This window comes from Dasypus novemcinctus, chromosome 25 (assembly GCF_030445035.2).
Source record: "Dasypus novemcinctus isolate mDasNov1 chromosome 25, mDasNov1.1.hap2, whole genome shotgun sequence".
Lineage (NCBI taxonomy): Eukaryota > Metazoa > Chordata > Mammalia > Cingulata > Dasypodidae > Dasypus > Dasypus novemcinctus.
In genome coordinates, this window is record NC_080697.1 from 44,247,491 (window position 1) to 44,262,072 (window position 14,582).

The 14,582-nt window shown below is 38.1% G+C and overlaps 1 long non-coding RNA gene across 2 annotated transcripts in view; it reads left to right on the top strand.

Moving 5' to 3' along the window:
• The window catches only part of LOC111760297 (uncharacterized), a 181,000-nt gene that overhangs the window by 43,672 nt on the left and 122,746 nt on the right, over window positions 1-14,582 (top strand). The gene's annotated exons all lie outside the window — the stretch shown is intronic.

The window sequence follows — 14,582 nt, forward strand, 5'->3', positions numbered from 1 at the left end:
ATAAGTCCAACTAAATATAATATATTATTCTTTTTATATAGTGTTGGATTTATTTTGCTAACATTATGGTCAGGAATTTTGTGTCTATATTCATGAGAAACCTTGGTCTGTAACTTTTTTTCCCCCTTATTGTGAGATTATGTTGGCTTCATGAGACAAGTTAGGAAGTATCCTCTCTTCTTTTCTCTAGAAAAGTTTGTGTAATATTGGCATTACTTCCTCCTTAAATGTATGAAAGAATCTACCAGTGAGATCATCTAGACTTTGTGGGAAAGTTTTAAATTGTAGATCAAATTTCTTTAATAGATATAAGTCTGTTAAAAGTTTCTATTTTTTTCTAATTTCAGTTTTGGTAAACAGCATTTTTTTAAGGATGCTTTCTCGTCTACCTACATGTTCATTTAAAAAAAATAAAGTTATTCTTACTATCCTCTTATTATTTTCTAAAAACTTGACACTATGTAACAATGTCCCCCTTTTTATTCTGCACATAGGATTTTTGTATATTTTTTCTTTCTTTTTTTGTCTCAATCTGGCTAGAAGTTTTCAGTTTTTTAAAATTTTTCGAAGAACCAACACTTTGCTTTATTGAGTTTCTCTATATTTTCCATTTCACTGTTTTCTTCCTCTTACATTTATTTCCTTCTCCCCTTCTACTTTCCTTGGGGTTAGTTTACTGTTATTATTTTAGCTTCTTGAGATGGATAGGTAAGTAACTGATTTTTATTCTTATTTTCAATAATATATATATTTAAGATTATATATTTCTCTCTTAGTACTACTCTAGCTGCACTCCAGTCATTTTGATATTTCACATTTCTATTGCCATTAAATTCAAAATCTTTCTCATTAACATTTAGATTCCTTTTTGCATTACCACTTTTTCAATAAGGATTTTCTGCCTCATTCTCTCAAATTTTGATTGCCCAGGAGCAGATTTATTTCACCTTCATTTTGGGAGAACATTTTTGCTGGGTATAAAACTCTAGATTGCCAGGCATATTCTATAAACACTTTAAAGCTGTCATTGCTTGCCCTATCACTTCTATCCTTCCTGTTGAAAAGTCAGCTGATACTCTAAATGTGTCATTTTCTCTGTCTACTTTTAAGATTGATCTCTTTGTCTTAGATTGTAGGTAGTTTTACTATGATACATCTCGAATCAAAAGCTGGAAAAAGTCAGAACTTATTTTACTTGTCCCCAACGTCTGAGGTGCATGCTGTGGTGGGTTTGCGTCATGGCTGAAGTAACTCTGACCTTAGGGAAACTTGAATCTTTTATAATCCACAGTAGGCATGCTTGATCTTCCCCAGTGGAAGATGTTACCTTTATAATCCTGGACAATATACTCTGGAGGGAGATGTTTTTTCTCTCCCTGAGGCTGTTCACTAAGACAAACAAGTTTGATAAATTGTGGAACAAGGAGAGTCAGTACCTCTCTGCTTGCCTGAGGTGTAGAAACATCAGTCCCTTGGAGGACTGTCTCCTAACAATACCCACTCCTTGTTTCTACAACATTTTTGTTTTGATGAATTTCCCACAAGACACCATTCTATTCAACACTTTGAATAAACTGGCATAGCCAGAACGACATCTATTCAATTTGTCTCATACAGCATTTTATTAAGGCTGCTATTAACAGGAAGCCTCAATCTTTTCCACAAGGAAGATTCAGCTTAAGGAATCTGTGCTGATGATTCTGAGGGAAACCAGTATGTGTTTCCTATAATCATATCTGAAATGTGCCTTTTATCTTAGTATTCAATGTCCTGCTCGCAATTCCCTTCTAACTTCTGTGAAAGTTCTTTTAGTATTTTTCCTTCTCCCACTTCTGGTTTCTCGTAGAGGCTCTTTATTCCTTTGACTTTTACTTAAATTTTCTCTCTTCCAATTCTTTCACAGAACTTAACAACCTGAGACCAGGCCCCGAATTAACAAAAAAATTACTTTCTAGAAGAATTAATCTTCAAATGTTTTAAGGAGATGGTGTAAAATAATCACATAACAGTCTTATTACAGAATCCCAGCTTCTTTTCCTGTTTTTTGTAATGTTAATCCTTTCCAATTATACAGCATGCAATTTACAAGGGGCTCTAATGTACTTATCCAGTATTTCCCTTCCTATACTTGAAATCTCAAATCCATTTTTTTAAAAAAGAATTATTGTGGTAAAATATATAATACATGAAATTTGCCATTTAAACCATTTTAACTGTACAATTCAATGACACTAAATATATCCACAATATTGTGTTACTATTTCCAAAATGTTTCATTACTCCAACCAAAACTCTATATCCATTATGCAAAAATTCCTCATTCTCTTTTCCCCCAGTCCCTGGGAATCTTTAATCTACTTTATATTTATATGAATTTGCCTATTCTAGATATTTTGTATATGGTATGTTGAATTATATGCCCTGACAAATACATGTTCTTAATCAAAAAGAATATCCTGAAGATATTATTTTTAGTTAGGTTGTAGCCATATGAAGCAAGGTGATCTTAATCCAGACTATGGAGACTTTATAAAGTGAAGGCCAATGGGGGTAGGGGGTGAGGAGTGGGGTATATGCGAACCTCTTACGCTTTTTAATGTAATGCTTTGTGTGATTGATTAGCTTTAAAAAAGATGATTAAAAAATAAAATAAAATAAATAAAAAAACAAAAATTAAAAAAAATGGGAAAAAAACAACAACAGTTAAGCCCACACACACACACACACACACACACACACGCATGTGTGCAAAATAAATAAATAAATAAAGTGAAGGCCAGAGGGAGAAGTTGGAGCAGGAACCCAGAAGAGAAAGGAGAGGACATTGCCATATGGCAGAAAAGTCAAGGGACCTGTGGTGAACTGAATGGTGCATCCCAGTTTGGACCTGTTCTTGGTCTCGGTCTGCGTTCTGGTGAGTGTGGACCCATTGTAAATAAGATCTTTCCAAGATGTTCCTTCAGTTCAACAGCGACCCGACTAGAGTCAGGTTGGGATTTAATCTGGGTTACTGAAGTCTTTTTTTTTTTTTTAAAGATTTATTTTTATTTATTTAATTCCCCTCCCCTCCCCCGGTTGTCTGTTTTCTGTGTCTTTTTGCTGTGTCTTGTTTCTTGTTTCTTTGTCCGCTTCTGTTGTCGTCAGCGGCACGGGAAGTGTGGGCGGTGCCATTCCTCGGCAGGCTGCTCCCTCCTTCGCGCTGGGCGGCTCTCCTTATGGGTGCACTCCTTGCGCGTGGGGCTCCCCCACGCGGGGGACACCCTGCGTGGCGTGGCACTCCTTGCGCGCATCAGCACTGCGCATGGGCCAGCTGCACACGGGTCAAGGAGGCCCGGGGCTTGAACCACGGGCCTCCCATGTGGTAGACGGTTGCCCTAACCACGGGGCCAAAGTCCGTTTCCCTGAAGTCTTTTATAAGCAGAGTTAAAGTCATTTGGCGATAGAAGTCATGGGGAGCATCCAGAAGCTGGAAATCAATGTAACCCAGAGGAGAAAGGAGAAGATGTCACTATATGCATTACCATGCAACAGGAAAGTAAAGGACCAAGGATCACTGGCAGCCAGCCTAAGAATGCCACAGTATTTGAAGAGAAAGCATTATTTGCTGACACCTCAATTTTGAACTTTGCCTAGCTGCAAAGGTGTGAACCACTAAATTCCCATTTTTAAGACATCCCTTTGTATGGCATTTGTCCTAGCATCTAGGAAACTATGATCCCTGAACACAACAATCTCCAGGAAGAAAGAATGGTGCTGCTAATACTAATTTGGACTTCTGATTTCCGAAACTGTGAGCCAATAAATTCTTAATATTTAAGCCAGAATCATTAGCTGTTATTTGTGATAGCCATTTAGGCAAACCAAGACATCATAGAAGTGGAATCATACAATATTTGTCCTTTTGTGTCTTATTTTAGTTAACATGATGTTTTCAAGATTCATCTATGTTGTAGTATGCATCAGGATTTCAAGTCTATTTTATTCACACTAATTGTTGATTGTATGCACAAACCACATTTGTTTATGCATTCATCTATGGGTGGACAATTGGGTTGTTTCCACCTTTTGGCTATTGAACAACACTGTGATGAACATTGGGGTACACACAACTCTTTTGAGTCACTGCTTTTGACTATTTTGGGCATATACCTATGAGTAGAATTTCTGGGTCGTCCATTAATTCTGTGTTTAACTTTCTGACGAATCAACAAAATATTTTCCACAGCGACTATACCATTTTACATTCCCACCAGCAAAGCATGAGGGTTCCAAATCCTAGTCAACACTTGGTATTTTCTGTTTTTCACTTTTTTTTTCTTCATTAGAGAAGTTTTGGGTTTATAAAACAAAACTGCATAAAATACAAGATTCCCATATACTACCCTATTATTAACACCTTGCTTTGGTGTGGAACATTTGTTACAGGTGATGATAGCATATTTTTAAAATAATTGTACTATTAACTATAATTCATGCTTTAACTCAGGGTTCACTGATTGTGTAGTGTAGTTCTGTTAATTTTTCTGTTAGCATATATAAAATCTAATATTTCCCTTTTCAATCACATTCAGATGTATATTTTTGTGCTGTTGTGTTCACAGCATTATGTTACCATCACTCCTACCCATTATCAGAACATTTCCATCATTTGAAATAGGAACCCTGTACATTTTAACTTTCCATTCTGTATTCCCACCCCTTCCCCTGGTAACCTATGTTCTAGATTCTGACTCTTTGTGTTAGCTTATTCTAATTATTTCAAATTAATCATATCATATAATATTTGTCCTTTTGTGTCTGGCTTATTTCACTCAATATGATATTGTCAAGCTTCATCCAAATTATCATATATATCAATATATACCACATTTTACTTGAACATCTTTCAATATGCTTATCAGCCATTTGTATATCCTCTTTGGGAAGAACTGAAAGCAAGAATGTGAACTGACATTGCACACCAGTGTTCACAGCAGTATTATTCACAATTGTTAAAATATGGAAACAGTTCAAGTGTCCATCAACTGATGAATGGATAAACAAAATGTGGTATATAATACAATTGAATACTATTCAGCTGTAAGAAGAAAGAAAATCAGGATGCATATGACAACATGGGTGAACATTGAGGACATGATGTTGAATAAAATAAACCAACTTCCTTTTTTTTTTTTTAGTTTTTTTGGTCTTTTTTTTTTTTAATGTTACATTAAAAAAATATGAGGTCCCCATATACTCCCCACCCCCTTCATCCCACTCCTCCCATAGCAACAACCTCCTCCATCATCATGGGACATTCATTGCACTTAGTGAATACATCTCTGAGCACTGTTGCACCACATGGTCAATTGTCCACATTATAGTTTACACTCTCCCCCGGTCCACCCAGTGGGCCATGGGAGGACATACATGTCCAGTAACTGTCCCTGCAGTACCACCCAGGACAACTCCAAGTCCCGAAAATGCCCCTACATTATATCTCTTCTTCCCACTCCCTACCTTCAGCAGCTACCATGGCCACTTTCTCCACATCAGTGCTCAATTTTCTTCAATTACTAATCACTATAGTTCATGAATAATCCATACTCTATTCCTCCATCCTGTGGACCCTGGAACGGTTATATCCAGTCCACATCTATATTGAGAGGGGGCTTAGATTCCACATGGGTGCTGGATGCAATTCTCCTGCTTTCAGTTGTAGGCACTCTTGGCTCCCTGGTGTGGCAGTTAACCTTCTTCACCTTCCTGTTTGCTGGCTGGGGTAAGTCCAATAAACCAGAGGGTAGGAGTTGCAAGTCTGTTGAGGCTTAGGGTCTGGCTATCACATGGACAGTCCAGAGATTCAGGTCCCCTGAGTATACACTAAACCCCAGTGCCAACCACAGGTCTGGTAAAAGTATCAGTAGAGACTTGTGAACAAAGATCACATCTAAGTCCAACTCCATCATGCTCAGGAACACAAACTCCAATGTAGGACCAGCTGACATGGCACTGAACCCCATCTGCCATGACCATAGAACCTCTGGGTCTCTGAGGCCCTTGGAAGAACCAATACCTGGGATTGTATCTACTTTAGCTGTCTCTGGGACTCTGCTGAGGTGTGCATAAGGGTGACCCCTCCGATGACCCCTCAGCTCTTTTTTGGAGACTCATAGCCATATAAACTCATTTGTCCTTTTGTTTCCCCCTTTTATTCAAGGTCAAAAAGCATTTTTAACTCCTGATATTACATGTAGGCTGAGACATTCTGCTGGTCTGAGTTGACCCTTTTATTCAAGGTTGTTTTCTAGTTACATCATCAGCTGCTACTTGGTAGTAATCCCTTGATGCCAGGGAGGCTCATCCCCAGAAGTCATGTCCCATGCTGGGGGGAAGGCAATGCATTTACATTCTAAGTTTGTCTTCAAGACTGGCCACATTTGCACAACATGGAGGCTCTCAGGAAGTAGCTCTTAGGCACCCTGTAGCTCTAGGCCTAGTTCTTATTTCAGGCACACAGGCTCATAAGCATAGTCATTAGTATCAAGGGCTCATTTTTGGACCATCCTTCTTTTTTGGTCTTTGCCATTGCACTTGGGGGATTGTTGCTGTTCCATTGGGGAATGTGGCTCAGCACTCCCTCAGTTGTTGTTTTTAACTATAACCACTATGAAAATATCCAAACATTTTTATGTACCCTGGATATATGCCCTGGAGAACTCCCTCCCAACCATGTGCCCCCTATCAATAACATCCCATACCAGTATTCCTCCCCTGCCATTGTTGAACCTCTCTGTGATCCAAAACCTCTTTGAAAATGAAGCCCGATATATTGCCAGGTTCCATTAATAGTAAAATGGAATATAGTGATGGGTTTAAAGGTTAGATATAGAATACATACTATTTTAGAAAAATTAAAGTAAAAATAAATTGGGGTATCAAAAAATTAAAAAATGAAAAAGTGCTTTGTTTTTGATGTTTTGCCTTTCATCACTGCAATAAGAGTTGCCCTGTATGCACATTGGCAAGGCAAATTCTTCCATCTCTTCCTTAGTGTCTATGTCCTTTCTTTTTCTTTTTCTTTTTCTTCTAATTATTAAGCTTGTCTTCACAAAAGTTTTAGATCTCAGTAATTCATATATACAATATACGGTACTCATACATATCCAACATAAGACACTTTGTCCCTTCCCCAGCAATAATCTTTTTACATGCTCATACTGTATTTACTGCAACTGATGTACAGATATTGAGACAATAGCTTTCAAACAAGGTTACACTTGGGTTTACATTATGGTTTATATTTTAGACTATACAATTTTCTAAATTTTTAGTTATCTTATTTTTTGCATTATGATTTACATTTTAGCCTATAAGCCCATATACATTTTTTAAAAAGATTTATTTTTTATTTATTTCTCTCCCCTTCCCCCCCCTCCCCTCTCAGTTGTCTGCTCTCTGTGTCCATTTGCTGTATGTTCTTCTGTGACCATGTCTATCCTTATCAGTGGCACCGGGAATCTGTCTCTTTTTGTTGCATCATCTTCCTGTGTCAGCTCTCCATGTGTGCAGCACCATTCTTGGGCAGGCTGCACTTTCTTTTACAGTGGACGGCTTTCCTTACGGGGTGCACTCCTTGTGCATGGGGCTCCCCTACGCGAGGGACACCCCTGCATGACACGGCACTCCTTGTGCGCATCAGCACTGTGCATGGTCCAGCTCCACATGGGTCAAGGAGGCCCAGGGTTTGAACCACGGACCTCCCATGTAATAGCCGGATGCCCTATCCATTGGGCCAAGTCTGCCTCCCCCTATACATTTTTGGTGTAATTTAACATGTCCTATATCCATCCTGCATAATCTTGTGGAACAATTCCATTGCCCCACAGTTACATTGATTCCATCTATTTAATACTTCTTTCCCCCTCCCCTCAGGGCCCACAGTGACAATCAATCTTCACTGCTTGAAGGGCCATGTTCAGAGATACTTGCAACAATGTTGAGGGCTTGACATGCTCAACTGCTCTAATGTACTGGGAGCCAGCATTTTTCTCGAGAGATACAAATCCCTCTATTTGAGAATATCATTCTTCCCCAGGATGTGGGTATTACTTCACTCTCATTATATGGGTCTCCAGCCAATGATATAACCAACTGTCACAAAAGGAGCACTCACACACTCCCTAGAAGCCTGTCATGTGTCAGATTCTCCCCTTTAAGCATCTTAAACAGGTAACCTTCCTTATTATATTTTTGAAAAAGTTTTCTCAACATTATACTCTCAACCACATACCTGACAATCTCCTATGTTCATATGTTCCCCCACCCTACCCCCAATTTCTTGGGCAATATTACCCATCCTCCCAACTCTAGCCACCCTCAAGCTCACAAAGCCCCACCCAAAGATATCCCGATGCCCCCATTTTATCCCTTCCCTGTACAAATACTTACCTCCAGCTTATCATAGATTTCACCCAGGTATGTGTTAGCTTGTAACCTTCCTCTTCCCCCCAATTTCCTTTAAGCCTATCATCCAGTCTCTAGCTCTCTGAGGCAGCTTGCTTGGTTTACTTATTTTATATAATTGAGGTCATGTAGTATTTGTCCTTCAATGCCTGGGTTGCTTCACTCAACATAAGGTTCTCAAGATAAATCCATGTTATCACATGTGTTTGTAGTGTATTTGTTCTTAAAGCTGAGTAGTATTCCATTGTATGTATATACCACATTTTATTTATCCATTCATCTGTTGATGGGCATTTGGGTTGATTCCAACTTTTGGCAATAGTGAACAATGCTGCTATGAACATTGGTGTGCATATATCAGTTTGTGTCCTTGTTTTCAGTTCTACTTGGTATACCCAGCAGTGGAATTGCTGGGTTATATGGCAAATCTATAGGTAGCTTTTTGAGAAACCGCCAAACTGTCCTCCAGAATGGCTGGATCCTTCTGTATTCCACCAGCAGTGGATCAGTGTTCCCATTCCTCCACATCCTCTCTAGCACTTGTAGCCTTCTGTTTTTTTCATAGTGGCCAATCTTATGGGAGTAAAATGGTATCTCATTGTAGTTTAATTTGCATTTCCCTAATAGCTAGAGATTTGGAGCATTTTTTCATGTGCTTTTTAGCCATTTGTATTTCTCCTTTGGAGAAGTGTCTGTTTAAATCTTTTTCCCATTTTTTAAGTGGGTTGCTTGTATTTTTATTTTCAAGATATAGGAGTTCTTTTTATATGCAGGATATAATTCTCCTATCAGATATATGGTTACCAAATATTTTCTCCCATTGTGTAGGCTCTCTTTTCACTTTCTTGACAAACTCCTTTGAGGTGCAGAAGGCTTTAATTTTGAGGAAGTCCCATTTATCTATTTGTTCTTTTGCTACTAGTGCTTTGGGTGTGAAGTTCATGAAGCCATTTCCTATTACAAGGTCCTGTAGATGGTTCCCTACATTGCTTTCCAAAGTCTTTATGGTCTTGGCTCTTATATTTAGGTCTTTGGTCCATCTTGAGTTGACTTTTGTATAAGGTGAGAGTTGGTAATCCTCTTTCATTCTTTTTCATATGGATATCCAGTTCTCTAGGCACCATTTGTTGAAGAGGCTATTCTCTCCCAGTTGAGAGGGTTGGGTGGCCTTATGAATATTATATGACTGTATATATAAGGATCTATATCAGAACTCTCAATTTGGTTCCATAGGTCAGTGTGTCTATCATTTTGCCAACACCATGCTGTTTTCACTACTGTAGTTTTCTAGTATATTTTGAAGTCAGGTAGTGTGATTCCTCCAGTTTCATTTTTCTTTTTCAATATGTCTTTGGCTATTTGAGGCCTCTTTCCTTTCCAAATAAATTTCATAGCTAGTTTTTCTAGTTCATTAAAGAATGCTGTGTTGATTTTTATTGGGATTGCATTGAATGTGTAGATCAGTTTTGGTAGGATAGACATCTTAATAATATGTAGTCTTCCTATCCATGAACAGGGAATATTCTTCCATTTATTTAGGTCTTCTTAGATTTCTTTGAACAGTGTTGTATAGTTCTCTGTGTATAACTTTTTACATCTTTAGTTAAATGTATTCTTAGGTATTTGATTTTTTTATTTACCATTGTATATGGTATTTGTTTCTTGATTTCCTCCTGCAATTGCTCATTGTTAGTATACAGAAATGCTACTGATTTTTGCACATTGATCTTATAACCTGTGACTTTACTGAACTCTTTTATGAGTTCTAGAAGCTTTCTTGTAGACTTCTCAGGGTTTTCTATGTATAGGATCATGTCATCTGCAAATAATGAAACTCTGACTTCTTCCTTTCCAATCTGGATGCCTTTTATATCTGGTTCTTGCCTCAGTGCTTGAGCAAGTACTTCTAACGCAATATTAAATAGAAGGGGTGATAGTGGGCATCCTTGTCTTGTTCCTGATCTTAGAGGGGAAGATTTTAGGATTTCACCATTGTGAATGATGTTGGCTGTGGGTTTTTCATATATACTCTTTATCATGTTCAGAAAATTTCCTTGTATTCCAATCTTTTGCAGTGTTTTTATTAAGAAAGGGTGCTGTATTTTGTCAAGTGCTTTTTCTGCATCTATAGATATGATCATGTGATTTTTTTCCTTCAATCTGTTTATATGGTTTATTACATTGATTGATTTTCTTATGTTGAACCATCCTTGCATACCCGGAATGAATCCCACTTGTTCATGGTGTACAATTCATTTAATGTGTTGTTGAATACAATTAGCAAGTATTTTGTTAAGGATTTTTGTGTCTAGGTTCATTAGAGAAATTGATCTGTAATTTTCCTTTCTTCTGGTGTCTTTGTTTGACTTTGGTACTAGGGTAATGTTGGCATCATAGAATGAGTTAGGCAATGTTCCTTCTGTTTCAATTTTTTGGAAGAGTTTAAGCAAGATTGGTGTTAGTTTTTTCCAGAATGTTTTATAGAATTGACCTGTGAAGCCATCTGACCCAGGGCTCTTCTTAGTTGGGAGGTTTTTAATGACTGATTCTCTTTACTTGTGATTGGTTTGTTGAGATCGTCAATTTCTTCTTTCGTCAATATAGGCTGCTTATGTGTTTCTAGGAATTTGTCCATTTCCTCTAAATTGTCCTTCTTGTTGGAATATAGTTTTTCAAAGCATCCTCTTATGATAGTCTTTATTTCTGTGGGGTCAGTGGTGATATCTCCTTTCTCATTTCTTATTTTGTGTATTTGCATCTTCTCTCTTTTTTTCTTTCTTAGTCTAGCTAAGGGTTTGTCAATTTTATTGATCTTCTCAAAGAACCAGCTCTTGGTTTTGTTTATCTTTTCACGTGCTTTCTTATTTTCTATTTCATTTAGTTCTGTTCTTATCTTTGTTCTTTCTTTCTTTCTTCTTTCTTTGGGACTACTTTGTTGTTTTTTTACTAATTCCTCCAAGTGTGCACTTAGTTCTTCAATTTTAGCTCTTTCTTCTTCTTTTAAAGATTTATTTTTTATTTATTTCTCTCCCCTCCCCCTCCCCCCAGTTGTCTTCTCTCTGTGTCCATTCACTGTGTGTTCTTCTGTGACTGCTTCTATCCTTATCAGCAGCACTGGGAATCTGTGTTTCTTTTGCTGTGTCATCTTGTTGTGTCAGCTCTCCATGTGTGTGGCAAGATTCTTGGGCAGGCTGCACTTTCTTTTGCACTGGGCAGCTCTCCTTATGGGGCACATTCCTTGCACGTGGGGTTCCCCTACGTGGGGGACACCCCTGAGTGGCAGGGCACTCCTTGTGTGCATCAGCACTGTGAAAGGGCCAGCTCCACACAGGTCAAGGAGGCCCGGGGTTTGAACTGCAAGCCTCCCATGTGGTAGGCACACGCCCTATCCATTGGGCCAAGTCTGTTTCCCTCTTTCTACTTTTTTGATGTATGAATTTATGGCTATAAATTTCCCTGCTTGTGTGGCATCTCATCAGTTTTGGTATGTTGTGTTATCATTTTCATTAATTTCAAGGTAGTTATTAATTTCTTTTGAGATTTGCTCCTTGACCCACTGTTTTTCTAAGAGTGTGCTGTTTAATTTCCATATCTTGGTGCAAAATCTGGGCCTCTGTCCTTGCAAATTTCCAGCTTCACTCCACTGTGGTCAGAGAAATTATTTTGTATGATTTCAGTCTTTCTGAATTCATTGAGACTTTCTTTGTGGCCTAGCATATGGTCTATCTTGGAGAATGATCCATGTGCACTTGAGAAAAATATATATCCTGCTGTATTCGGGTGTAATGTTCTGTATATGTCTATTAGGTCCAGCTCCTCTAATATATTATTAGAAGTTTTTGTTTCTTTATTGATTCTCTTTTGAGATGTTCTGTCCAAAGTTGATAGTGGTGTATTAAAGTTCCCCTCTATAATTGTAGAGGCATCTATTCTTTCACTTAGTTTTTCTAGTGTTTGCCTCACGAATTTGGAGATGCCCTTGTTAGGAGCATAAATGTTTATGATTGTTCATTCTTCTTGAAAGATTATGCTTTTCACTAATATGTAGTGTCCATCTGTGTCTCTCACAATTGTTTTGCATTTAAAATCTATTTTGTCTGATATTAATATAGCTAATCCTGCCCTTTTTTGGTTATTGTTTGCTTGTAAGATTGTTTTCCAGCCATTCACTTTCAACCTCTTTGGATCCCTGGGTCTAAGATGTGTTTCTTGTAGACAGCATATAGATGAGTCATATTTCCTTATCCAGTCTTCCAATCTGAATCTTTTGACAGGTGAGTTTAATCCATTGACATTCAGTGTTATTACTTTCAAGGAATTATTTGTGTTAGCCATATTTTCTTTGGATTTGTGTTTGTCATATTTTGTTTGTTTTTTCTTCTCTTTTTGTTTTTTTAGTTGCTCTTACATTCTCTTCCAACTCTGCTTCTCCTGTTTTTTTTTCTTTCTTCCTGCAGAACTCCCTTTAGTATTTCTTGAATGGCAAGATTCTTGTTGGCATACTCTCTTAGTTTCTGTTTATCTGTGAATATTTTAAACCCTCCATCATTTTTGAATGCTAGCTTTGCTGGATAGAGTATTCTTGGGTGGAAATTCTTTTCTTTTAGTACCTTGACTATATCATACCACTGCCTTCTTGCCTCCATGGTTTCAGATGAGAAATCAGCACTTAATCTTATGGAGCCTCCCTTGTATGTGATGGTTCTCTTTTCTCTTGCTGCTTTTAGAATTTTCTCTTTGTCTTGAGCATTGGATAATTTGACAAGTATATGTCTTGGGGTGGGCCTGTTGGGATTTATGGTGTTTGGGGTGCATTGTGCTTCCTGGACATGTACATCCATCTCTCTCATTAGATTTGGGAAGTTTTCAGCCATTATTTCCTCCAACACCCCTTCTGTCCCCTTTCCCTTCTCTTCTCCTTCTGGGATGCATATAATACATATGTTTGTGCATTTTGCATCGTCATTCAGGCCCCTAAGTCCCTGCTGGATTTTTTCTTTTTATCGATCAGTTCTATTATCTGTTTGATTTCAGATGTACATCTTCCACCTCACTAATTCTCTCCTCTGCCTCTTCTAATCTGCTCTTATTTGCTGAGAGTGTATTTTTGATTTCTTGAATTGTGCTGTTCATCACCATCATATCCGTTATCTTTTTATGTATGATTGCAATTGCAATTTCTTCTGTATTCTCTCCAAGGGTTTTCTTCATATTCTTTTTTTTTTTAAGATTTATTTATTTATTTATTTATCTCCCCTTCCCCCGCCCCCCACCCCAGTTGTCTGTTCTCTGTGTCTATTTGCTGCGTCTTCTTTGTCCGCTTCTGTTGTTGTCAGTGGCATGGGAATCTGTGTTTCTTTTTTGTTGTTGTTGCGTCATCTTGCTGTGTCAGCTCTCTGTGTGTGTGGCACCATTCCTGGACAGGCTGCACTTTCTTTCACACTGGGCAGCTCTCCTTACAGGGCGCACTCCTTGCGCGTGGGGCTCCCCTATGCAGGAACGCCCCTGCATGGTACGGCACACCTTGTGCACATCAGCCCTGCACATGGGCCAGCTCCACATGGATCCAGGAGGCTGGGGGTTTGAATCACAGGCCTTCTATGTGGTAGACGGATGCCCCAACCACTGGGCCAAGTCCACCTTTCTTATTCTTAATCTCTTCCTTCACTTCATTAAATTCATCGCTAATATATGTTTTGAGAGCTTTAATTACTTGTTCGATGTCCTGCTCCTCTTCCTGGTTTTTAGTTTGTTCATTGAATTGGGCCATGTTTTCCTGATTATTCATTTGGTTTGTAGTTTTTTGTCGCTCTCTGGTCATCATTTTGTCTTCATGGGTTTAATCAGTTCCTTAGCTTCTTTGTCTAGTCTTGGGCTTTAATTAGTTGTTGTTTTTGTGTAAGTGTTATGTCTTCTTTTTGTCACTTTGTTCTTCTTATTCTATTTTCTTGTTGCTGGCTAGGTTCACTTTGAAGGAAAATATTAGGGCCAGGGAAAGCAAAATGAGTAAGGAAAGAAAATGTAGAAAGTAGTATTGATAATAAATGTTAACAGAGGAACCATGTGAGATCTAGGAGAATGGATATTAGACTCATGTAAGCTATTTAGAGTTATAACAGTAAGTAGAGTACCTATAA